The sequence below is a fragment of the Halichoerus grypus genome, chromosome 14, assembly GCF_964656455.1.
Source record: "Halichoerus grypus chromosome 14, mHalGry1.hap1.1, whole genome shotgun sequence".
Classification (NCBI taxonomy): Eukaryota; Metazoa; Chordata; class Mammalia; order Carnivora; family Phocidae; genus Halichoerus; species Halichoerus grypus.
Window position 1 is genome coordinate 36,532,729 of NC_135725.1, and position 27,087 is coordinate 36,559,815.

The following is a 27,087-nucleotide window of genomic DNA, read 5'->3' on the forward strand; positions in this document are numbered from 1 at the left end:
AGAATCTCCCAACCGAGCCCTGTACAGATTCTTGACCCCCAAAGTCATAAGATAAGGTAAAATGGTTGTTGTTTTCAGACACTAAGTTTCAGGGTAGTTTGTTAATCAGCAATAGATAAATGGATTGTGATTCCTCAAGCTACATGTTTAATATATGCCATTTCTCTCACTCTTTCCTTTATTCTTTATTTAATGGAATAAATGTGAGCAATTTTTAATGCTACACAGAGCACTTTGGATGGAGCTAGAAATCCATCTTACATACTTGGTTGCATTTTAGGTCAAGTACTATTCAGTAAACATTCACAGAATTGCATATGACAGGTAATATTTCATAATGGTTTCTCCATTCTCATGCTGGTGGTTTTGTGCTGAATTACTATAAATGAATTAGGATTTGAGAAGAATTTTGAAATGTAGACCTACATTTTCCATTATGATTAGTTTAATTAGATGTAGAATTAAGTTAAGAAAGTATCTATAGTCTGAAATCCAATATTTTGAAATATGGTTATACAGATAAAAAAATTAAATTTTCTTTTTCTTTTTTATATTAAAACACTCTCAAGTAGTATTAATATAACAAATATTTTTTTTTATTTTGTTTTACATTTGCCAAGAATGAGATAACTCCTACTACCTAAAATAGAAACTGCTCTCTCAAACACTTGAGGTCTTTGCTCTCCATGGTTTTAGATGCTCATAATAAAATATTAATGATAGTGTATAAGAATTAAACTATCAATTTTCTCAGCTAATAAAAGTATTTTTATATTAAAACATTTTAAGAGAAATATACCTACTTATAATATTAAAAGTTAACTCAGCTACTTTAACTAGTTTTGTAGTACATAATAATATATTAAAAGATCAAAGAAATTTTATTTTTTTATCTTTGTAAAATGATTTTTCAAATAAATATTTCTTATCAGCTTGTCCCATTCTTGAAAACATCTGACACTAAGATATAGAACCTCATACTGACTCAATCATTTTAAAATGTGTTGGGCTTTCTGCCAGTGACGTCAGATGAGACAGAGAGGGAACCTCACTTTGTGGAGAGTGCACTAGGCTTCAGCGCAGTAGACCATGGTTTCCCCAGCCCTTGGGCCAATTACTTAATCTCTTTGAACAGTAGTTTCCTAAATTACAAAATGAGTATAATAATATCTCCTTGTGAAGGCCAATGGAGGATGAAGTGCAATAACCTAAGTAAAGCCCATAGCACAATTAGCGGCACATGGAGATTGCATAAATGACAGCTCTTATTATTATGAAGCTACCACTTCCATTACAGCTCCTCTGATTACCATGCAGTGTGTTTTGAATTACTCACTAATCTGGGGAAATGGGCAGTCCCAGCATGAAAAAACAACAAATTGTTCCATTTGAGATCTTTTTTTTTTTTTTAATTAATATTCATGTATTATGTTTTGGGTAAAAACTTTCCAAATGATTTTGATTATTTCAAAATATTTCACTGACAATTGATCAAGCATCGTGTATACACTGACTTATTTCTTATAAAGTGTTTCTTCCAATGGATTATCAAATACCAAAATAGGTGAAGTTTATATTAAATTGTTACTTACAATATCCTTTCATATCACCATACATTTGTTAATTCTTTTTTTTTTTTAAAGATTTTATTTATTTATTTGAGAGAGAGAATGAGACAGAGAGAGCATGAGAGGGTCAGAGGGAGAAGCAGACTCCCCGCCGAGCAGGGAGCCCGATGTGGACTCGATCCCGGGACTCCAGGATCATGACCTGAGCCGAAGGCAGTCGCCTAACCAACTGAGCCACCCAGGCGCCCACATTTGTTAATTCTTAAAAACTCAAAGTGTGTATCCAAATATTCTGTCAGAGTGAAATCTAACATAAGATGCATACAAACAAAAGCCTTTCGGGGCACTGGGGTGGCTCAGTTGGTTAAGCACTGGACTCTTGATTTCAGCTCAGGTCATGATCTCAGGCTCCTGAGACTGAGCCCTGCATCGGGCTTGTGCTGGGCATGGAGTCTGCTTAAGATTCACTCTTTCTCTCTCTCCCTTTGCCCTCTCCCCCAAGCTCTCTCAAAAACAAAAACAAAAACAAAAACAAAAACAAAAGCCTTTCTTCAGCTGGGAGTGAGGGGAAGAGACATGTATTACATGGAGAGAAGACATGTTTTATATAGAATGAAGCAAACAAACAAAGAGAAACAACAGACACATTTAAAAATCTGAACATCATGCATCCATTCAAAAGACAATTTAGACATACTCACTAAAATTAGTTATCAGCAAAAACAAAATAATTGAACTAGTTAAAAGAAGTAAAAGAGATACTACTCAATACTGATAATCTGTGATTACAGATAAATTAACATCTAAGTTTTAAATACAATTACCAGCTGTGAAAGTAACAATGACATAAGTACACCTGAGTAATATTTCTGAAATATCATAAAGGAATTGTATAAATCAGTAATATTTAAAAAAAATTTTTTAAATATATATGATACAGTATTTTGAGGGAATATTAAATGACATTTATGTAAATAAAGTATATTCTGGAAATTATGATGTTATTATTAATTAGAACTACTGTATTTTATTTCTTACATCCTGGAATCTTTAGAGATCACACACTTGGGAAAAGAAATCTCATTACTCATTATTCAGGCTACATCAGATGCAAATCATTATGTCATGGATAAGACATATCTACTTTATTTTCAATCCATTTCTAATAGAAACCAATTTAGAAAAAATTTTGAGAGTGCTTGTTTTGATAGAAAATGGCATTTGATGTGCAATAGAATTGGTATAAGTAAGTCATTTCTAAATAATGCTGCCCTACTAATTAGAATAGCACTATTATTGTTCAAATTATCCATTATGCCATTTCTAAAATAATTAAACAACCCGCATTTTTCTGAAATCATCCTGGGAAAAAAGTTTCACATATGAATTATTAAAAAAGTAAGTTTTTTCCTTTAAAATATAATTTTCATAAAATACGCTAAATGCTTTCTTTCTTTCTTTTACAGACCCATGGCACACATTCACCTTATTTTTGATGATGTGTTAGCAGTTCCACTATTCCACTGAGGTGCAATCTGTTATGGAAAGAACTACTGAAATCTAGAGTTTATGTCCACACAACCAAGGTTCCCCATAGCTATGCTTTGAAATTCCTTATGCTTATGAAATTCTCTCTTATTTTCACCCTCATTGCCAGTTTTTACCTCTCAGGGACACATGCTTACCTGTAGAATTCTCTTGCTCACCCTTTAAATGTGTTTTAATTAGTGATATGAGAGAAAACCGTATGACTAAGCATATAAAAATTTGTTCAACGTTAAGAACAAAGAGACTCTAAATGACACCCAGAAAGGTTTCTCTATAAGAACTGGTACCGTTCATGAAAGGAACTATATAGTGTTTGTTTTAGCTATATTTTCTGCCTACTTTAAGGTTATTGATTGGGTTTGTGATAGTCAAAATAATATATCGGATTTCTGGAGAAACCTGCATCCAGAAAGTTCTATAATTATTGGGCCCAATTTTATTAATTTTAGGACATCTCTGATCCATTCAGATATGCACAATCTCCTCCCAGTCACGATTCTCTTCTCTTCTGCTTTTGCTGGTAGAAGTCATCCAGGATAAGGGAAGGGAAAAAGCTGCCTTCAAATAACCATTAATTATGTAAATTCACTTAACAATTTGATGGAAATTTGCATAATACCTGGATTTCTAAAAAACTAATTCAGGATATTACTGAAAAGACAACATGATGCACTTTTTGTATTCCTATTTAGTAGAAATCTCATTGTAAATTAATGAAAAATATAACTCTTAAAATTATGATTTCATTAAAATGAATTTTTTCCTCCATTTTGCCAATCCCAGAAGATCTTCTTTGGATTTCCCATGTTGCATAACATCAATTACACCGTGATCCTCTTGAGGGCAGTAATTATATTTTTTAACATCTGTAGTCTTATTAATTTCATGAGTGAATAAATGTCAAAAATTTTAAACCTTATAAAATATTTTTTATTCTGAATAAGTTGCATAAAAGTTGTAAGGCAAGAACATGTGGTTTTACAGAGGCTCAAATTCTAAAACAGAACAGTATTAAGAAAAGATCTTTATTCAGAAATACATCATATTCTCTTACAACTTTCTGGATTCCTGTTGTATTTCTACTTATATTTTAGGTGGTATTGCCTATTCTGAAGCATTTTTCCTCATTACTTATGAAATATCAAAACTTGACTAAATGTCATTGTTAAGAGGTCAATTAGTATGACTTTCTCCAACTTTCTCAGTAACCTTTGTCATGCATTTGCAATGGCAAGATACTATTTCTGCACTCTTTTGTTGGGGTTAAGGCATACACGTGACCAAATTTTACAAGGAGGCCTTCACTCAGCTAGTAACTATAGACCTGAACAATAAAAAAACTAAAAATAAAACTGATAAATTACTATAAAGCAAGAAACGTATAATGAGCTATCTTGATTTATGGTATCCACTTCCATTTCACATAAGCAATCTATCTTAATACATACTGCAAAACCTTGCATCTGCTTTATTAAGTAGTACATTTCACATCCGCCTGTTCTAAAAGAGAAAGGCAGTATCTGGATAATGTAGCAGATCATTTCTGTTTAGCAGAAGGCAAACTTTAAACAAACTTTAAAGGGTCAAAAAGAAAAGTACTGTTTGTTTTGTATTACTGCCCTAAGTAGTAATCACAATTTATATAGCAGCAGTTCTATAATCAGACTTCGGAGATTTAGAAAAATGTGGTCTATGTAGTTTGATTTCTCCATGTTTAGGTATATATTAATATTCTTTCTCCAGAAACCTAATTACTAAATCTAATTAAAAGAATATTATTTTTCTGTATTTTACATAGACTTATGTAAATATTTATGAAATTATCTGCTAATCTAAAGACACTATAATTCAGTAGAAAACAATTATTTGATCACATCCAACCAACATAAGCTTTTTCCAGCTAGATTTTGTTACCTCTTTTGTCAAAGAGTTTAGAACAGGTCCCTAGTGTCACTACTATGAATGCCATTTTCCTATGTAGCACACCTACCAGAATGAGCTGAATTTATCTGTATAGCAAATAGACTTTAGTGCTTATAGTTTAATGTCTCATCTGATCTTTGATACAAAGGTGTAAAGTAAGTAGGAGGGCATATTACTCCATTTTTTCCATATGAAAGCTAAAGCTCAAATAAGGTTAAGTGCCTTAGCTCATTTAAATAGCTAATTAGTAGAGAAGGAGGGCAAGAACCCAGAACTCTAAAATTTGTCTTTAGCTGTTTCCAGATCCCAAGGGATAATAATAATGGGAAGGATAATTAAGAAAGTTACTAAAGATTTAGGCCTACAATAATCTAATTCGATTCTTAGTAAATAAATAAAGACAGAAACTTCAGCGGCTTTTTTCCAAGTACTTGATTTCTAATTATGTGTTGGGAAGCAACTCAGAGTGAATTTAAAGGATTGCTTCATTTCAGGTCATTCTGACTTCATTTAAAGATTTTGTATTGTCAATTCTAAAAAGGTTTTTTGTATTGTTTTGATGGTTAGTTAAAATATCTTATAAGAGGACGCCTGGGTGGCTCAGACAGTTAAGAATCTGCCTTCAGCTCAGGTCATGATCCCAGGGTCCTGGGATCGAGCCTCATATTGGGCTCCCTGCTCAGCAAGGAATCTGCTTCTCCCTCTGCCTGCCTCTCTCTCTCTGGCAAATAAATAAATAAAATCTTAAAAATAATTTACAAAAGTCTTATAAGAGAACTGAAAAGTTTTATTTACCAAGAAGAAATTTTAAATGAATCTTATTTTATTATGAAATCCTTCTTTTAGATTAGGCAACACTACACCATTTTAACCTGAGAACATTCAGAAAGTTATCAATAAGTTATTATCATTGTTTGACACAAAGCAGAATACATATCGATAGATAGATATAGATACAGATATAGATTACTTGATACATAGAGATTGCTTAATAACTATAAAGAGATATTAATTGATATGCAAGTGCTTGAAAATACAAGCGCTTCATTCTATCTACTTTGTAACTCTCATTAGGTAAACCTATAAGGTAACAAAAACAAAAAAGCTAAAAATAAAACAATACGTTAAATAATATCTTACAGCACTTATCTTATTTTGATGGTTGATTCTCAGAAAGGGAGCATATACTGAGAATAAAGGATTTCTATCAGTATTACATCTATTTTATTCCAGTGGTTCTCAAAAAAAGGGATATTTTAGCATCCATGTGACAGTGGCAATGTCTAGACACTTTTGTTTGTCATTACTGGTGGGTTAGTACTGCATGTAGTAGGTAGAAGCCAGTGATGCTGCTAAATAGCCCATAATACATTGGACAGCCTTAAATGTCAATAGTGTGGAGGTTGAGAAACCCTGATCTATTCAAACAGTTTTCTTATTGTGGGTTACAAGTGAGATGGATTCATATAACCTAAATAATTAGACAGGTCTGTTTCAGAGCCATGTCATGATTTCCAAGCTAAACAGCTGTACCCAACTATATACAAAGTTTTCAATGGGAAAATAAACCAGTAACAGTTCCCTTGGCACAAATACTGTCATTTTGATGCATGAAAGTACATGATTTTTCTTTTAGGATCCAATCCAACATTAGTGATTTGAGATCTTGCACTAGCTTAGTAAAACAAAAGCCAAACAAGCTTTTCATTGATCTTTTTTTTTTTTTTAATTTTCTTTTTTTTAAGATTTTATTTATTTGCGAGGGAGAGAATGAGAGACAGAGAGCATGAGAGGGAGGAGGGTCAGAGGGAGAAGCAGACTCCCTGCTGAGCAGGGAGCCCGACGTGGGACTCGATCCCGGGACTCCAGGATCATGACCTGAGCTGAAGGCAGTCGCTTAACCAATTGAGCCACCCAGGCGCCCAAGCTTTTCATTGATCTTAACCAGCAGAACTTAATTTTGAGTTTCTGTGTCATTTGAAACCAAATACAAAATAATAATAATAAAATACCCATTGAAATATTTTCCCTCACTTACTTCTGATTTCTTTTATTAGTGAACATGAAAATAGTAGCCCTCTGGACTGACAAAGGAAACAACATTTCCTATTTCTAAAAGAAATAAGCAATAACCATAAGCATGAAGAAATAAAATTCATCAGATTTTTTCCCCTATTGCTTAAGTCTAGGGAAACAGTGACAGGCTGACAATTCTGAGATATGAACATAAACTTTGGTTGTGATTTAATAATAATAAAAATTTATTTTACTTTTTACTTCAGTTCATTAATATTTTTAATTTGCACACTGCCAAAATCATGATGCTCTCTTTCAGTCAAAAACAAATTAAACCCGCAGGGAAGGAGAAATACTACCCCATGAGAAAAGGTTCCTTCCTCAGCTTGTCAAAAAAGGCATTCCAAACTACTGGAATGGTTGACAGTAAATCTCTGCTAGATAACACACTTATTCTGTGATGCATCACCATTTTTTTTTTAACATATATGTATCCATCAGACACTACAATAGATTATTATATGAATTAGGCTGACATTTTATTTTTTAGTTTAGTTTATCCAGTTGGTCCCAGAATAAAGCAAATGTTCTGCTCAATCTGAGCACTTGAAATTCAGTAACATAATAAAAGAAGATTAAAAATAGTCTAATACCTAACTTAACTTTAAAAATCTATAAAACAGGGGCACCTGGGTGGCTCAGTTGGTTAAGCCACTGCCTTCGGCTCAGGTCATGATCCTGGAGTCCCGGGATTGAGTCCCGCATCGGGCTCCCTGCTCGGCGGGGAGTCTGCGTCTCCCTCTGACCCTCCCCCTTCTCATGCTCTCTCTATCTCATTCTCTCTCTCAAATAAATAAATAAAATCTTTAATAAAAAAAAAAAAATAAAAAAATAAAAATCTATAAAACATTGTTTTATGGTGTTTATTGTTTTTCAAACAAGGTTCTGTGATTGCTGTAGTGTCACAAAGAACTGAAAAGATGAAGTCTATGATGGATGAGGAATACACGGTACACTAATGAAACATTCATTTGCTAAATTAACCACTAATCTTCTTGTCTGACTTGACTTACTCAGGTCCCTGAGAAATAAACCTAATGGTCATCACTCATTAAGCCATGCACAAACTTTTAAATAAAATAGTTGTAAATGGGCAAGATTTTTCTACTTGGTAAATGATCCATTATACTGATGTCCACATTTGGTACTTTAGATATGCAGCTTATTTCTGCCAGATAATATCAGCCATGAAACATTTATTATTATTCTTTTTATTTATTTTTGTTATTCTTTGTCTAAGAACAAAGCATTAAAAACATAAATTCTTCTTGTATGTTATTGAAACAAGACAGAATCAAACACCAAGGAAATTTAGGGTGAGGGGAGGAGATCATAGTTCTGATCAACCAGGAATAATGAGATAAGATAGATCAAAATGTCACTAGTCCTTTTAGATCTCTAGACCTCATTCTACACATCGTGAAAGACAGCAAGAAATGTGAGTCAAACTGCTCTCCTTGGTTACTTCCAGAGTGGAGGAGTATCATAAGCAACCAGGGAACAATTATTAACAACAGATTATGCCATGTGCAAAATGCAGCATCCAAACCATATATTAATGGTAATTTAAGTCCAGGAGAGATTAATTTCTGACATTTTAAGGCATAACAGAAGAACTAAAATTGAGCTGGCCCATGAAAGGATGGGTCATTTTAGACAGATAAGTGCAGAGCTTCCTAAAACACTCTGTTTCTAGGGAGATGAGGATAGTATATAAACTATTCCATTCATGCTGTTTTCTTCTTCTTTTTTTAAATTATTTTTTAGTGGTAGGTTTCCCAGAGACAAAGAATAAATTTATCTTATATTCTATACAGTCTTCAGGAATTCTACTATGCAAACCATTGATAAGACACTTTATCCCATACAGTGGGATGGTGGTATTTCTGCTGCCCTGGGAGCTACTGTGAAAGTTCGTGTTGGACCTGGATTCTTTATTGACAGAGCCAGCAGCTGTGAGTGCTCTCAATTTAAGGACAGCAGGACAAGTAATAGAACTGTGAGAGAAAAAGTAGCCCATGGCAGGGGCAATGCAGGTACCACAGTAGGCTGGCCACCGCCACCATCTTATCGAGGCACATTCACGCTCTTTTCATCACAGGGACAGAGAGAAACACACAAATAAAAAGAATATTAGAAGAACAAATTTTCAGTAAGATGTTGTAAGATGTCACTAAAATTATGGCCACTTGTCTCCATTTTTATAAATTGGAGCTTTTGCGAAGCTTAGTTTCATAGACTTTCCCATTAATCAGGGGATTTCTTCTCTGAAGTTTTGTCTCTACATTATAAGTGCTGGGACACTCAAAAGAATTTCTTAGAAGGTAGATTACCCTCCCTACTTCTAGCCACTAGGCAAGTTGAACTTTTACTTGTCTCAGTTTCACATTCAAAGTAGAATGCCTTGTGCCTGAAGTAATGTTTGCAGATACATAATGGCATAATAGGACAAATATATCTTTTAAAACAGGTGCTCCATTTAAGCAAAAAAAAAAAAATACTGAATACAAATTGCTAAATATAAAAATAAAAAAAAATTGTAATTTTGTAATGCAAAACCAAATTTATTTCCATGCATAACAATGAAGATTGGGATACTAGATTAAAAGGAAAGCAGTCTTCTGTCCAATAGAGATCAGATATGCCTCACTGGAGCTTCCTTTCAAATGTTAGCATGAAGTTGCATTTTTTACGCCAATTGGTAAGACTGCTACTCTTACTAGAGGGCTACAGTATATTTTATCTCATAACAACTTTTTCAGAGGAAGATTATTGAGTTAATATATTTTTTCATAGTAACATGAAAAACTGCTCTGCCAAATCATTGCAATACTAAATACTATTGCAGAATCAAACAAACGTTGCAAGGATTGACTTGGGTTCTGTCCAGAGCCATACAATTCTGGGCAAACGTGAGATAACTGTAAGAGCTCTTATTATAGGCATGAAACATATTTTGGCATATGAATATTTTAAAAATGGAAATTCTAATGACAATAAGAATACTATTTCATTAGTTTAAATCAGTGAGTGAAATATTGATTGCTAAGTAATGGAATTGAGACCATTAGCTAATTCTTTGCCAAAAAATTAAAGCTACATTTTTTGGCATGCTTTGCAGCATAACTAATTTAGATTAATCTAAAATAAAATTGAAATAAATAAACAGTCTAAAAATACCAAAAGGGAATATAGTGAGTTAGTATAGAATTTTGAAATGGGGAAAAGTCTTTTAAACATGATATGAAAACTAAAAACCATAAAGGAAACAGCTGGTAAATTTAACTACATAAAAATTCCAAGTGGCAAAACACATTATAAATGCAGTTGAAAAATAAGACATAAATGTCCAAATATTTTTAAACGTATTTTAACATACAAGAGCTTTTATGACTCAATAAGAATTTTATAGAAATTCTATTGAAAAAATGGGCAAGAAATGTGAACAATTCACACACACACACACACACACAAACACACAGATTACACCTTTCAAAGTCTAAAATTGTACATGACCTCTTGCCAGCAATCCCACCTTTTGAGATTCATTCCTATAAAAATATGTTTTGTAGGAGCAACTAAATATATAAAGCAAAGATTAACAAAGCTAAAGGGAGAGAAGTAGACAGAAATATTATAATAATAGAGGACTTTAATGTCATGTTTTCATCAATGAATAGATAATTCAGGCAGACAATCAATAAGGAAACATGAGCCTTAAATGACACATCAGACCAGAAGGAATACACACACACACACACACACACACACACACACACATATACACATATATGTATGTATATTTAACAGAATATACCTTGTTCTCAAGTACATATGGAACTTCTCCAAAATATACCATATATTAGGCCATAAAAAAAGTCTTATTAAATTTAAGATGAAAATTATATCAAGTATTTTTCCCAACCACAATGGTATGAAACTAGAAATCAATTACTAGAGGAAAACTAGAAAATTCACAAATATGTGGAGGTTAAACAACAGTCTACTAAACAAGGGGTTAAAGAAGAAATCAAAAGAGAAATCTAAAAATATGTTGAGACAAATAAAAATGAGAATGCAACATAACAAACCTATGGGATACAGCAAAAGCAGTTCTAAGTTCATAGCAGTAAGTACCTACCTCAAGAAACAAGATAGCTCAAATAAAAAACCTAACTTTACATCTCAAGGAAATAGGTAAAGAAAAACAAACAGATCCCAAGTTAGTAGAAGAAAGGAATTAGAAAAATTAAAAAAAGATTAGAAAATAAATGAAATAGCAATTAAAAAGTGAATGGAAAATATCAATGAAACTAAGAGTTGGTTCTTTGAAAAGGTAAACAAAATTGGCAAACATTTAGCTAGACTTACCAAGAAGGAGAGGAGACTCAAATAAATAAAATCAGAAATGAAAGAGGAGACATTACAACTGAGACCTTAGAAATACAAAAGTTCATAAGAGACTACTATGAACAATTGAATGTCAATAAGTTGGACAACCCAGAAGAAATGGATAAATTCTCAAAAATCTTCAACCTACTAAGACTGAGTCATGAAGAAGCAGAAAATGTGACTAGACCAATTACTAGTAAGGGCATTGAATCAGTAATCAAAAACCTCCTAACAAACAGAAGTCCACCCACCACCAGAACCCTTCACTGGTGAATCTACCAAATATTCAAAAGAGATTTAATACTAAACCTACTTAAAGCCTTCCAAAATTAGAAGAAAAGGGAACACATCCAAACTCACTTTATAAGGTCAGCATTAACCTGATACCAAAACTAGACAAGGATGCCACAAGAAAAGAAAATTATGGACCAGTATTCCTAATGAACATAAATGCAAAATCCTCTAAAAAAGTATTAATAAATTGAATTCAACAATACATCAAAAGGATCATATATCCTGATCAAGTGGGTATGCAAGGATGGTTCAACATTTGTAAATCAATCAACATGATACACCATATTAACAAAATGAAGGATAAAAATCATATAATCATCTCAATAGATGCAAAAAAAGCAGTTTACAAAATTCAACACCCATTTATGGTAAAATATTTCAACAAAATAGGTATAGAGGGAATGTACCTCTACATATTAACAACATATATGACAAGCCTGCAGTTAACCTCATATTCATGGGTGAGAAGCTGAAAGATATTCCTCTAAATCAGGAAAAAGACAAGGATGCCCACTCTTGACACTGTTACTCAACATAGTATTGGTAGTCCTAGCCAGAGAAATTAGGCAGGAAAAAGAAATAAAAGGCATCCAAAGCAGAAAAGAAGTAAAATTGTCACTACTTGCAGATGACTTCTATATACAGAAAACCCTAAAGACCAACAAAAAACTGTTCAAACTAATCAATGAATTTAGTGAAGTTGCAGTATACAATATCAATATACAAAATCTACTGCATTTCTATAATGTACTATCAGGATGAGATTAAGAAAATAATATCATTTACAATGTCATTGAAAAGAATAAAATACTTAGGAATAAATTTAACAGAGGTGAACGACTTGTAAACTAAAAACTGTAACACACTGATGAAAGAAATTGAAGACAACACAAATACCTGGAAAAATATTTTGTGTTCATAGATTGGAAGAATTAATATTGTTAGAATGTCCATACTACCCAGGGCAATCTACAGATTCAATGCAATCCTTATCAAAGTTCTCATGACATTTTTCACAGAAATAGACCAATCCTAAAATTTGTATGGTACCACAAAAAAACAGAAATGGTCAAGCAATCTTAAGTCAAAGAGCAAAGCTGGAAGCATCACACTACCTGATTTCAAACTGTATTACAAATCTTTACTAATCAGAACAGCATGATAGTCACATAAAAATAAACACATAGATCAATGGAACAGTATAAAGAATCTAGAAATAAACTCATGAATATATGGTCAATTAATTTATGACAAAGAAGCCAAGTCTATACTGTGGGGAAATGGTGTCTCTTAAAAACCATTAAATGATATTGGGAAAACTGGACAGCCACATGTAATAGAATAAAACTGTACCACTACTTTACATCATGCACTCAAAATGGATTAAAGACTCAAATGTACAACCTGAAACCATAAAATCCCTGGAAGAAAACATAGGTGGTAAGCTCTTTGACCTCAGTCTTGGTGATGACTTTTGGATTTAACACCAAAAGCAAAAGCAACAAAAGCAAATGTACTCTATGAAACTAAAAAGCTTTAGCTTGGTAAAGACAATCACAATCCACCAAAAGAGAGAAAATAATTGCAAATCATATATCTGATAAGGGCAAATATCTAAATTATATAAAGAACTCATACAACTCAATAGCAAAACAAGCAACCCAATTTAAAAATATGGGCCAAGAAACTGAGTCAACAGTTTTCCAAAGACAACATACACATGGCCAACAGGTAAATGAAAAAGTACTCAACATGACTAATCATCAGGGAAATGCAAATCAAAACCACAAAGAGATACCACTTCATACCTGTTAGAATGGCTATTATAAAAAGATAAGGCAAGGACGTGGAGAAAAGGGAACCTTTGTGCACTGCTGGTGGGAATGTAAATTGGTACAGCCATTATGGAGTTTCCTCAAAAATTTAAAAACCAGAACTACCATATGAACTACCATATAATCCAGCAATTCCACTTCTGATTATTTATCTAAAAAATGAAAACACTATGTTGGAGAAATATCTGCACCCTTAGTTGATAACAGCATTATTTACAATAGCCAAGATATGTGAACAACCTAAGTGTCCATCAATGAACAAATAGATGAAAATGTGGTATATATACACAATGGAATACTATTGAGCCAAAAAAAGAGGCAGTCCTGCAATTTGCAACAAAATGGATAGACCTTGAGGGCATTATGCCAAGTAAAATAAGTCAGACAGAAAAAGAAATACCATATGATCTCATTCATATATGTAATCTTAAAAAAACTGAGTTCATAGATGCAGAGAATAGACTGGTGGTTGCTAGAAGTGGGGCAGAGGTAGTGAAATGGGTGAAGGAGGTCAAAAGATTCAAACTTCCAGTTATAAAATAAATCACAGGAATATTATATATAGAATGGTTACTACAGTTAATACTGTATTGCATACTGTAAAATTGCTGAGAATAAATCATAAAAGTTCTCATCAAAAGAAAAAGAATTTCTAAATATGTATGGTGACAGATGTTAATTAGACTTATTGTGGTGATCACTTTGTAATGTATACAAATGCCAAATTATTATGATGTACGTAACTATATAGCTACCTAAGTATGAAACATGATTTATTTGACTTGGCAGAGTTTTAGGTTAGAAAAAGAAATTCTACAATATGATTTATGAACCACTTGTACATCATCATTGTTGTGTCATATAATACCAAGAAAACACTGTTCCAGAATTAATCTTCTCTTATGATCTTTCTCAGAAATCTCCTTGGTTTTATCTGTTTAATCTTACACCAAAAACATCCTCACTCTCAGAGATCCACATGAGAACACTGCCATTTTCACACATATGTATCAAGACTCTACATTCCATATGTAAGAACCAGTACACATGTCCAGGTTATAATGGATATCTCAGAAGCAAGGATAGAGGCTGAAGTGGAATTCTTTTTTTTTTAAAGATTTTTTTTTATTTATTTATTTGAGAGAGAGAGCATGAGAGAGAGCATGAGAGGGGGAAGGGTCAGAGGGAGAAGCAGACTCCCTGCCGAGCAGGGAGCCCGATGCGGGACTCGATCCCGGGACTCCAGGATCATGACCTGAGCCGAAGGCAGTCGCTTAACCAACTGAGCCACCCAGGCGCCCTGAAGTGGAATTCTTATTCTGGAGTAGGTAGCCATTGGCAGGACAATGTAAAGTCCTCCATATTTATGCCGGTTAGCATAGCCCCATTCCCCTAAAGCCCACCCACCTTGCCACTCACCATTGCTCATTATCTATGCAGTCAGTATCTAATGCTATGATATTCCTTAAGCCTTTTTAAAAATTCACTGTAATTGTCTATATGGTCTATTGTAAAATTTTACTTAATAAAAAGCATATTAAAAAAAGATCAAATACAAATTCAAAGCAATTTTGGTGGCTGTGGCAAAAAGCAAACTATATACATGTCAAAAACACAAATGCTTATGTATGACATCATACATGGCTGAAAATTAGTGGTCTTTTGGAGATACTGCTTTCTTTTCTTTTTTAAAGATTTTATTTATTTATCTGAGCGAGAGAGAGAGAGACAACACAAGCAGAGGGAAGAGGCAGAGGGAGAAGCAGGCTCCCCGCTGAACAGGGAGCCCAATGTGGGGTTCAATCCCAGGACCCTGGGATCATGACCTAAACCAAAGGCATATGCTTAACCAACTGAGCCACCCAGGCGCCTGGGGATACTGCTTTCAATGTGTTATTAACAGAACTACATTATTTGGTAGAAAGAATATTTAAAGGAATAAATAAAATATACATATTTGAGGACTAATTTGTCTAATTCGAAATAGTGAGATATAGACAAAGTAGTACATTCTATGTCAATGAAACAATAGAACAGGGAAAAGGTATTTATTTGACAGTGAATCAATACTTAAATGACAAACAAAAGCATATAAGGTCAGTAACAAAACTCTATGCCTACATTTTTTTTTCAGGAAAAATAAACATTTTGTATAATATTGCCTTTCTTTAACCTCATTTTTATTATCTTTTCATGTTTCCCTGTTCCTCCTTTATTTTTGAAATTATGAAAGATATCTCCTACCATATATCTCCCACTAACAATAAAACCAATTCAGCAACAGCTAGAAAATAGCAATGACACATGCAAAGACCCTTTCATATGCTTCAATATGTTTATGGGAAACTTTTCAAAGTATCTTTTTGAATACAACAGTTTGTATTGCAGGAGTGGTTTTCAGGCTAGGACAAAGTGGAAATGATTGTCCTAGCATCTCTCACAAGCAAAGGAAGGGGGATGAGAAGTCGACAGGGCATCAGCTACAAATCATAGAGCATCCCTGCTATCACATGATATTTGTTGGATAGTAAGTCCAGTGTTCTGAGTACTCCAAATAGAGGAAGTAACATGTGAGCACAGAGAATAATAAACATGGACTTTTAAAATAAATATATATTAAAAAAAAAACTAGCAGGGTAGTATTTCTATTTTGGTGAACACCTGGAGAAGTACTGCTTGACTTAGGACAGCAGGCAAAAAATCAAGGAGGGGACACTTATGCTTGTGCACACTTGTGCTTAATTAACCACAAAATATTCTTTCAATGTATTAGTACTAAGAGAAGATAATGCCAGTAGATTTATTAGAATCCTTATTTAAATTGTTTTCATAAAAGCATTTATTAATATTCTATGTCAGATGAGAGTGCCTGGAAAGTAGATAAGCTAACTTTCCACTAAAATGACATTTACCCATGTAGTCTGATTATTGACTCTAGAAGAGTCTAACTAAGGGTTGTTTTTTGCAAGTATGTGAGTCCTATGCCACTCTGAGGAGCTAACTACTAGTATGAAATAAATTTGCTTAGTGCTAAGGAAATATGTTTAAAAACTAATAGTCTCCCAAAAATGGAATGTGCTGCCTTACAAAGATCTCCTGAACTCCATCCTGAGGTGAAATTGAGAGGAACAAGCAGAAACAAGGTTAATAGAAATTGTTGAAAGGATGTAACACCAAAGACAGACTGAATTCCAGATGTAATAACTCTGATTCTTAATAAATAGTATAGAGGTAAATTTTAATGCCCCACGGTGATTTTAGAGGCTATTAATGATTGGCATTGAAATACTTCAAGAGGCATAATTTGTTGTGCTCCCTTCCATGGTAGTACATTTAAATTCTTTCAGTTCCTGGTAATTGTATACAATTATTTTTGATCTCCAGTCCTGTGTGTGAAGAAAAGCGGTTATGTTTAATTAATTAGCTGTTGTAGAAATGTTGCTGGAGAGCATGTTAGTGGCATTTAAATGAATACATCTCTTAAAAAGTAAAAATGAGAAAGCGTATGGAGACCTCCACTATAAAAAAAAAAAAAAAAAGAATAAGACATAAGAGGGGGTGTTGTTTTAGGTCATTCCAAAAAAATGAAGTGCTGAATATAGATTACTCTGAGCACCACACCTCAATAAAATTATCTAAGATATGGAGAATCTTTTTAACTTAAGAAAAAGGAAAGCATTGTTATATGATCTTTCTATTCCTAATGCCAGATAAGATTAAAGAACTAAAAGTATTATTACAAGAAAGTTGATCATCCTTCCACTGAATGCGTACCATTTCAAAATTAGATATATGCCTTATATTTTTCCCTACTTCATGTTGTTTGGTTCATCTAAAGGTATTTGTTAAGGAAATAATAGCTGATTTTTATTAAATATTTTAGTACACATCTCCCAAGACTATTACTTGGGGGCCTGTGTTACCCACTTTGTCAAGCAAAGATTACTTGGTGACAGGAGAAAACTATTTTAAAGTAAAAAATAATTGTCAAAATATACCTTTAGAAACAGACTCCAGATTTTAGAATTACCCAAACACTACAATGCCCATTTTCCCAGAACAATTTGATTAGTTTGGGCAGACTTTTTGTTGCTATAACGAAACCAAATAAAAAACAAAACAGAAACAAACAAAGAAAAAAAAAACCAAAACACATCAAAACATCCTCAGTGGCTTAAGACAAAATAACGCTTTCTGGTCTTCTCAGTTGGCTGTGGAACTGAGGGACTTGCCACAGCAGCTGTCTTTCATCGATGAGTCAAGGATTCAGGATGATCTACTCTTATGGCCCCATTATTTCAAGCTGATACCTCTTGTGCAGAAGCAGAGAGGCTAGAAAAGCACATTCCCACTTTTCCTTAGCTAGAAGTAACCCCATGGCCCCACCAAACTAGAAGGTGGAAATATAATCTCCTTCAGGCTCAAGAGTGAAAGGAAATCCAGATATTGATGTGCACTAGCAACATTTCTCACACTATCTTCATGGTCCCAATAAGCTGCTACCCCAGCAAGGTAAAGGGAAACAATGCAAGGCCTAAAACAAAAGCTCAGAATTTTAAACAATATCAGTTTTCAAAAAGAAAAAAAAATAAGTAAAAGCAGCACAATTATACAGAACACATAAAATGATGATCCCTGAAGTCAGGGTCATGTCATATTGTTATTCTATCACCCAACCTCTACAGACTGTTTGCATAAATAAGTTACTCAGTAAACTGTGAGGGGATGCATGGAGAAATGAACTGGCATGAGTATGAATCCTTCCTTTGGTCTCTGACCGTATGATTTTTGTTCGCTTCATGAAAATTCACATCAGGATAGCATACTAATAGTAAACAATTTTAGTAACAGTATATTGCTTGAAAATTTACAGTGCTCTGGGTATTTGGTGTCTATTGTGATTCCATATGAATTTTAGGACTGTCTTCTATTTCTTTGAATAATGTCATTGGAATTCAGATAGGGATTAAAAAAAAATTTTCAGAGTATTTTGATATACTAATTCAAACCTATGAGTAGACATATGTGTGTGGTTTGTTCCCTTCAGTTTTCACATATAACCTAAGAAACTCACCAAACATACACTATTTTAACACCAGACATTTAATTTTCAAGGGGTGGGGGTACTTTACATCACCAAGATATTTTGGCATATGTCCAAAAAATATTTTTAAACCCTTTATATTGAAGACAGCACTCAATTCCTGGAAGATGCAGTACTCCAGTTGAATAATTTATATTACTTCAAAGAAATTCCATGACTAATGCTAAGCACATGAGTGTAATTTGCAGGTTGCCTGTAATACTGTTAAAAAAAAAATTCAGGATGGCCAAATTTACATAAAATTTGCATTAAAACCTGAGAACATGAATGAGAGAATAAAGTATCCATTAATCACCATTGTCCAAATACAGAAAGATCATGTAGGTTTCCATAGATTCTGCTTTTGTTATTAATGACACAGGTATATGTATGCATATTTCTATCATATACATGTACATATATATGATAGATTTCTATCATATATATGATATAAAAGATACACACACACACATGCACACACACAATTTGGGCACAGTCTGTAACAATTTTTCCCCCTTGGACTTAAAATAAGCAAGCTTTTCATCTTCTCAAATAACTGTGCAAGTACAAAGATTAAATCTCTTTTTAACCACTTATGTATCAACTTTCTAAAGACTACAGATCAGGATTATTCCTCCAATACATGTAGAATTAGGTTTTATTAAAAGCTTACTGGGATAAGCTTTCTTTGGGAAGGCATATCAGTGGAGTCTTTGGAATCCTAGGAATAAATTGAAATCTCAGTATCTTAATTTACTAAATGATTACACATGAAATAATTAACCTTGCTAACCCTTAGTATTCTTAGCTCTAAAATGATGGCCAAAATGTATGATTGGAAGGTTGAAATGAGGCTACATAGAAAAAGCACCTAGCCTAACACCTGATTTACAATGAATGTTTAAAAATATGAATGCCCTTCAACCGTACATAATTGTGCATATGTTATTATTCTGACCTCTTAAAAGGTCCAAACTCCAGGTGCAGAAAATAAAATTTATGAATTGGAACAGATTGCTGCAATTGCACACACACATGCAAAATTCAGTGAATTGTAAGAATTAAACACATTATCTTACATAAATGAAAAAATGCTGTGATACGATTTTCTGTAAATATTTTCAACTTCAATGTAGGCAATGTTAGTTCTTCTATATTGAAGTGAATTTTTATTGCTGACATTTAGTTCCAGAGTAAATATTATTTTTAGCTTGAGAGTTATCATAATTGAATAGAGTATATTTTAATCTATTTACTCTGTAATAGTTTGCATATTATCATTTATATTTCAGTACTATTCTGATTTGAATTTTACATTTTTTTTCTTTTCTTTGAATTATACTTAAAAAGAATTTTCTAGAATGAATCATATGATGCAGAATTTGTTTCAGGTAATACTATTAATCATCTTCCATGTTCATATCACTTTCCTTTGAAAATCATAATTGGATAGAAGCAAATAATTGTAGAAATTAAATTTTAGGTTTGGTCTTTATAAGTGTAGGTGAGACTAAATAAGTTAGTCAATTGAAAATATTTCTTGGAAAACTAGGAAACACAGAGAAATATGTTAGGTAAGTCATAGTAAACAACACAAAATGGCATTGTTACTTCATTTAAAAGCTTGCAAAATTTCTGAGTAGAAAATACATAACAAAAGAACCTTAGAGCATATGACACTATAAAGTGAAAATACTGAAATTTGTGATCCTGAAAATAAAGAGTTTAGAGAGGGAAGATCAAACTATAATATTTTTATAAATGAAGACTCCTGGGAGAAAATGGGAGTTGAACTACACACTGAGGGATGAACAGAAAGCAGGTGTATGGGCAGATAGGGACGATCACTCTGTTCACAGAAGCAGAAATGGTGACAATGGGGGATGAGAGAGGAAAGAACTGAGCCATGTGACCAGCTTTGAGTTTCCTGGTTTGTACTCAAGGAACACTGCTTTTCAATAAGTGTGGCGGAACTCCATTGTATCTTACACAGCAGATTATTGGGGGGGGGGGAAACACTTATAGGAAACACGGTGAGATAAGTCTGAGAGTGTTGTTTTAGGATGAATCATCGGTCTATCTTGTGAGACATGGATTAGGAATGAGATGAATTACAAGGTAGGAGAAAACCCAGATGATAATGAGTTGTGATGATCAGAATTGGCAAGAACACACTGCCAATTTAAATGAGGAAAGAAAGTGGAATTAAGATAAAAGATAATTACAGGAGGAAGGCCCAATTCCATTAATATAAATAAGAAAAGGTTTAAGGCTGGAAAAAATTCAGGAACTCTGGGATTTATAATGCTGGACATGGGGACATGAAATTTCTGCTGTCTGTGAGACCCACCAAGTCTCTCCTCCTTCCCAACAAATTCTTAAGCAAAGCTTCTCATTTGCACAAAGTACTGAAGGGATGGGAGGCTAATCCTTGTTCTCATCCTGAGAATAACTAGTGGCTGAGAATGTGATCAGGAGTTGTACAAATTGTTAAGGAAAAATACAAACTTCAAGTTTCTGTTGCTCTTATTTATGGCTGAATATGGAAACCCTGAGTTTGTTTGGGAGCATTTTCAACATAACCCTATCCAAAAGTAATGCCATATCCTACTCATGCGTAGGAAAAGTCTGCACGATAAAGAGAACTGGGTCTCCTTTGTAGGCTACGTAAAATTCGACCAGACTATTATAATGTTAATCTATTTTACACTTAAATGGCTGGAGTCAAATATAAGGAACTCCAAAGTGGATTCTGCTGGAAAGGATGTGGGTCTGCAAAATACACTGGAGCGTTGATACTGAAGAAAGAACTGAGAATGCCTTTCCCTTTGGGAATGCGTATACAGTGGTTTCAGAAGCAGTAAGACCTGATACAAGTTTAAGTTTCCATTTTTTGTGCTCTTATTCTGTTAGCTTAACCTTAAGTCTTCAGTAGTAGTTTTTAAATATGACAGTTTACTCTGCTACTGTTTGGCAGGAGGTATAGACTGGGATAGCCTGAAGTTGCACAGAAAAGTCATGAGAAGATGGCCAGAAGGTACTAGTTGAGAACCCATGAAAAGTATTTGGGAGCAAGAGGTAATGCACAACAAAAAGACGTGGTGAACTCTCACCACCCTCCCATTCTAACCAAGCAATAACCCGTTATTAGTATAGAATGGTGTGTAAGATAGTACTCCCGCAATCTGTCAAGATGGAATTTCATATTACTCTCAGCTGGGTATTATAGAAAAGGTGACTCTAGAAATTAAAAAAAAAAAAATGGGACTCCCAGTCTACACAAGAATAAAAATCCAAGATGGAGTATTCTTTAGAAAATTAAGCAAGAAAATGTGAAATAAAATGTTGTATAATCTTGCAGAGATTCAGAACATAGTAGGACCCCAACATATGAATTTGAATGTTATCAAACTTTCAATAATATTTGGAGAAAAATAAAAGGACTGGGTAGATTCTAAGATGAATAAAAAGCTGTTGTTTGTAAAAATACAATTTAATAGAAAAAACTTCTACCTTAGCATCTCATTTCTTTTAATTAAACAATATATCTTTTCCATGTCTATGTACCAGGCAAATGCCATAAGAAATTTAAGAGTTGCCATGTGAAAAGAGCAGTGGCTTCAGTGTGTTTCTAGTTTTATATTATGTAAACTTCAATACCAATGTAGCAATGAAAACAATTTTTATAATCCAGTTATCATACTCAGCCCCCATGGTTTTTATCCAAGATACAAGTGTTGCATTTGATATTAAAAGAAAAATTTTCCAATTGATACTTTCTTTTACCTGAATAATCCTCTTTTCTATCTCAGATTCTTTTCATGGTAAATTTTGTTTCCTTAACAAACAAATGCTACCACTCTTTGGAATAATTTCCTGACCCATGAAGTTGAATCTGGAAGTAGTATCTGGACTTATCTATCATTTTACATGTGCTAAGATGTAACTGACCTTCTATTTGCCTTCTGAGATTCAACCGCAGATGATGGAAATGAGGGGAGAATTAAGAAAAAGGATTAAGCCTGAGAGAGGAAAAAAACAAAAGCGAAAACAAACACATCCTCCAAATATTTTTGGCAAATAAAACAAAAATATTGATAATACTACATCAATAAAATGTCTTACCAGATACTTGAAGTCACCAGATGATCCAGGAATCCAAGCCTAATAAGAAGAAGAAGGGGGGGCGGGGGGGAGATGGGTCAGTTTTCTTTTTAAAAAATAAGCAAAAGCAAAAATGAACTTTTGGGACTTCATCAAGATAAAAAGCTTCTGCACAGCAAAGGAAATAGTCAACAAAACAAGAGGCAATGCACAGAATGGGAGAAGATATTTGCAAATGACACTATATAGACAAAGCGCTGATTTCCAAGATCTATAAAGAACTTCTCAAACTCAACACCCAAAAGACAAATAAGTCAAAAAATGGGCAGAAGACATGAACAGACACTTCTCAAAAGAGTGGTGTTTTTTTTTTTGTTTTTTTTTTTTGGAAAAACACTGGGTGTTTTGTTTTGTTTTGTTTTGTTTTGTTTTTGGAACTCCGGAAATGATTTATTTATTTTTTTTATTATTATGTTATTTTAATCACCATACATTACATCATTAGTTTTTGATGTAGTGTTCCATGATTCATTGTTTGCGTATAACACCCAGTGCTCCATGCAGAACATGTCCTCCTTAATACCCATCACCAGGTTAACCCATCACCCCACCCCCCTCCCCTCTAGAACCCTCAGTTTGTCTTTCAGAGTCCATCGTCTCTCATGGTTCATCTCCCCCTCCAATTCCCCCACCCTTCATTCTTCCCTTCCTACTATCTTCTTCCTTTTTTTTTTTAACATATAATGTATTATTTGTTTTAGAGGTACAGGTCTGTGATTCAACAGTCTTACACAATTCACAGCGCTCACTATAGCACATACCCTCCCCAAAGCCTATCACCCAGCCACCCCATCCCTGCCACCCCCCACCACTGGGTGTTATATGAAAACAATGAATGGTGGATCACTACATCAAAAACTAATGATGTGGGGCACCCGGGTGGCTCAGTCATTAAAGCGTCTGCCTTCGGCTCAGGTCATGATCCCAGGGTCCTGGGTTCGAGCCCCGCACTGGGCTCCCTGCTCTGAGGGAGGTCTGCTTCTCCCTCTCCCACTCCCCCTGCTTGTGTTCCCTCTCTTGCTGTGTCTCTCTCTGTCAAATAAATAAATAAAACCTTAAAAAAAAAACTAATGATGTAATATATGGTGATTAACATAACATAATAAAATAAAAAAACTAATGATGTATGGTGACTAACATAACATAATAAAATTAAATTTAAAAATAAATAAAATACACATACAATAAAATTTTATTATTCTACAAAATCATCACAGTATTACAGACTGTTGAGAATACTTTAGGAAATCATTTTCATAGGTGAAAATGTTTTTCACTTAAATTAATATGTTTATTTGATTTCCTATTATGCCATTAAAACAAAGAAAGGGAATACAGTCTTGCTCCTAAAACCATATTTCCAATTACTCAGGTGACCGTAATAGTTATTCAGGTTTATACTTTAAGTTCTCAGTGGAAGAGGGGAATATCATTATTAAATGTACTTGAGATTCTTTATTTATTACTTGCATTCAATTTTCCTATGGGTGAGGCAAACCAGTGCTTCATTTTTAAAAGCTTTTCCAATTTTTCTGCCTTTGCCAGCTATCAGACAGCAATTAGTTTGGGCTTTGATTCATTTTTGAAAAGTAAATCCATGGAAGATATTATAATGATAAAAATAAGAGTTTTAATTTCCAAATTATATTGAAATGCAGCTTCTATTTTTTAAAGGTTTTTGAAGTTCAAATGAAAGACAATATCTGAACAGCAGAAATCCCCAAGAGAAGACCTAGCACCTGCCACGGGATGCAGAGGTTTTATAAATGTTGTCTTGTGTAAAGGCAATGGCAAACATTGGGAGGCCTTTTGTAAATATGCCTGCCTTTCTCTGTGTTTGAGCAGAAATATTGAACTTCTAACCATTATTATTATAAAATAAAGGTGTTTTTTTTTTTTTTTTAAACATTTGACGATCACCTTCTCTTTTTGCCTTGGGAATCAAGTTTGAAATTACGTATTTTTTGAGTGTTGAAACACGTATCTTCCTTTGAAAGAGAATGGAAAATACAATAAACGAAGAAAAAGAATTGATACTATGTCTAGGGTTTTGTATGTATTGAGTATGTGACTTCCCCCTTATTCTCAGAGCATTTAAATTAGGTTCTCTGGTCAGAATTATATCTATAATGCTGGATCACTAACATAACAAATCACCCAGAATGAGTCGATTAAAAATTCCTTCTCTAGGACCTAGAATCAGTTGAGAAGACCAGCACTTCACTTGAGAGGAGCAAGTAATGGATTTTGTTGTATTGTGAGAGCTCTTTGAATTCCTTAGCCTGTCTTCACAGGTGTAAAGTGGATACTGTCTCCTGGAAGCTTCTGTTCTAGGATCTTAGTCCCAAGTCTAAGAGCCAATTTTCATTCCTTTTCATATTTTAAGTTATTTATTTGTTGTCAGTTGAAAACCACACAAGAACCTTGCAAAAGTACAAATGTATAAAGCTCAATAAATTATCACAAAGTAAACACTCATGTAATCACCACACAGATCAAGAACAAGAACATGGCTGACACTAGAAGCCCACAGCTTTTGGTCACAGTGTGAATATGTACATACACACATACACGCAGACATACACAGCATATATGCATAATATATATTCACTTACTTATACACACAGCATACACACAAATACATACGCAAAGTATAGACAGACATATATGCACACAGCATACACACAGACACACACACACACAGTTTGAACCCACTTGATTATTTCTTGTGGGTTATGTTGAAGCACAGGTTCAAATGAAAATACAAACCATCGGAGGCAACACAGATGCAAACGCGGGAACTTGTGGAAGTGCAGCACGGACACCACACATTCATCATAAATATGCAGGATATACGCCTTCTGCATTGCCCGAGAGGGCCAGCCCTTTAAACAGATCATGTACTGTCATTGAACGCATTGTGTATTGTAATATCAATAAACTATGTATGATATATATCTATTTATGTTTCCAGAGTTTTTGTTCATCCTATAGTTTTATTTTGCCTTAGTTTTGAACTTTATATAATTAAAAAAAAAAAACCACTACATTTTCTTCTATGTGTTTCGTTTCTTTCCCTTAGCACCACACTTGTGAAATTCACCTGTCTTGTGGCTCGTAGCTGTCATTAATTTGCATTACTCTGTAATATTCCGTTGCACAAATATTACACGATCTATATATTCAATCCTCTTTTGGCAGATATATAATTTATACTTTTTAGTTATTATGAATAATTCTCTGAGCATCCTTTTAAAACATGCATTTATGTTGGATATTTCCTAGGAGTAAATTACTATATCAGAAAATGTGCGTATGTTCTACTTTAGAAGATCTTGCCAAACAATGTATGAGAGTTGCCATTGTTTCACAAATTCACCTGAAAATGGTTATTCTGCTTGATTTAAGTCATTAGTTTACTGTGTAGTAGAATATAATTTTACATTTCCTTGATTATTAATGAGTTTCAGTGCATTTTCATGTATTAGTCATGTATGTATGTGTTTGCTTATATACACTAAGTAGATATTTTCAATTTCTTTCCATTTTCTGTGGATTGTCTTCTCCATATTAATTTGTAGAAATGTTTTATGTCTTCTAGTTATGAGCCCTTTGCTGGCTATATGTGGTGAAAATACATTTCCCATTCATGGCTCACCCTTCTACTCACTTATTGTGACTTTTGTTGAACATTAATTCTTAATTTTACTACAGTCAAATTTAACAATCTATTTTTATTTATTTTTGTGTCCTGTTTATTACACAAAATGATCATATATATTCTCTATTTTGTCCTAAAAGTTTTGTTATGTTATGATTCTTTTGTATCTCGCATATAATTTAAAAAAAACTATCTGAAATTAATGTTTGCTCATTGTGAGTTGGGGAACAATTTCATTATTTTACAAATTGATCCAACAAATTTATTGAAAATATCTTAACTTTTCTTACTGCTCTACAATGCTAGTTTTGTCATAAGTTAAGTGCCCATAGATGCTTGCCTTTATTCTAGATGTCAATGCATTGCATTTAACTATTTGTCTACATCACACCATTTCACATAACGTAATGTTATAATATACCTTGGTATCTGGTAGACCAGGCACTTCTACCATTCCTTAAGAGTTTGTTAAAAATTTTTAAATATAATTCACATTACATAAAATTCATAATTTTAAATTATACAATTTAGTGGTTTGTGGTA

At 33.5% G+C, this 27,087-nt stretch overlaps 1 protein-coding gene across 42 annotated transcripts in view; it reads right to left on the bottom strand.

Annotated features, from left to right (window-relative positions):
* PTPRD (protein tyrosine phosphatase receptor type D) overlaps positions 1-27,087 on the bottom strand; it is a 2,297,676-nt gene that overhangs the window by 1,389,914 nt on the left and 880,675 nt on the right. For all 42 annotated transcript variants that reach the window (XM_078062238.1, XM_078062257.1, XM_078062277.1 and 39 more), the window contains one exon: positions 22,845-22,883. The gene's annotated coding sequence lies outside the window, so the exon portion shown is untranslated. The remainder of the gene's footprint in view (positions 1-22,844; positions 22,884-27,087) is intronic.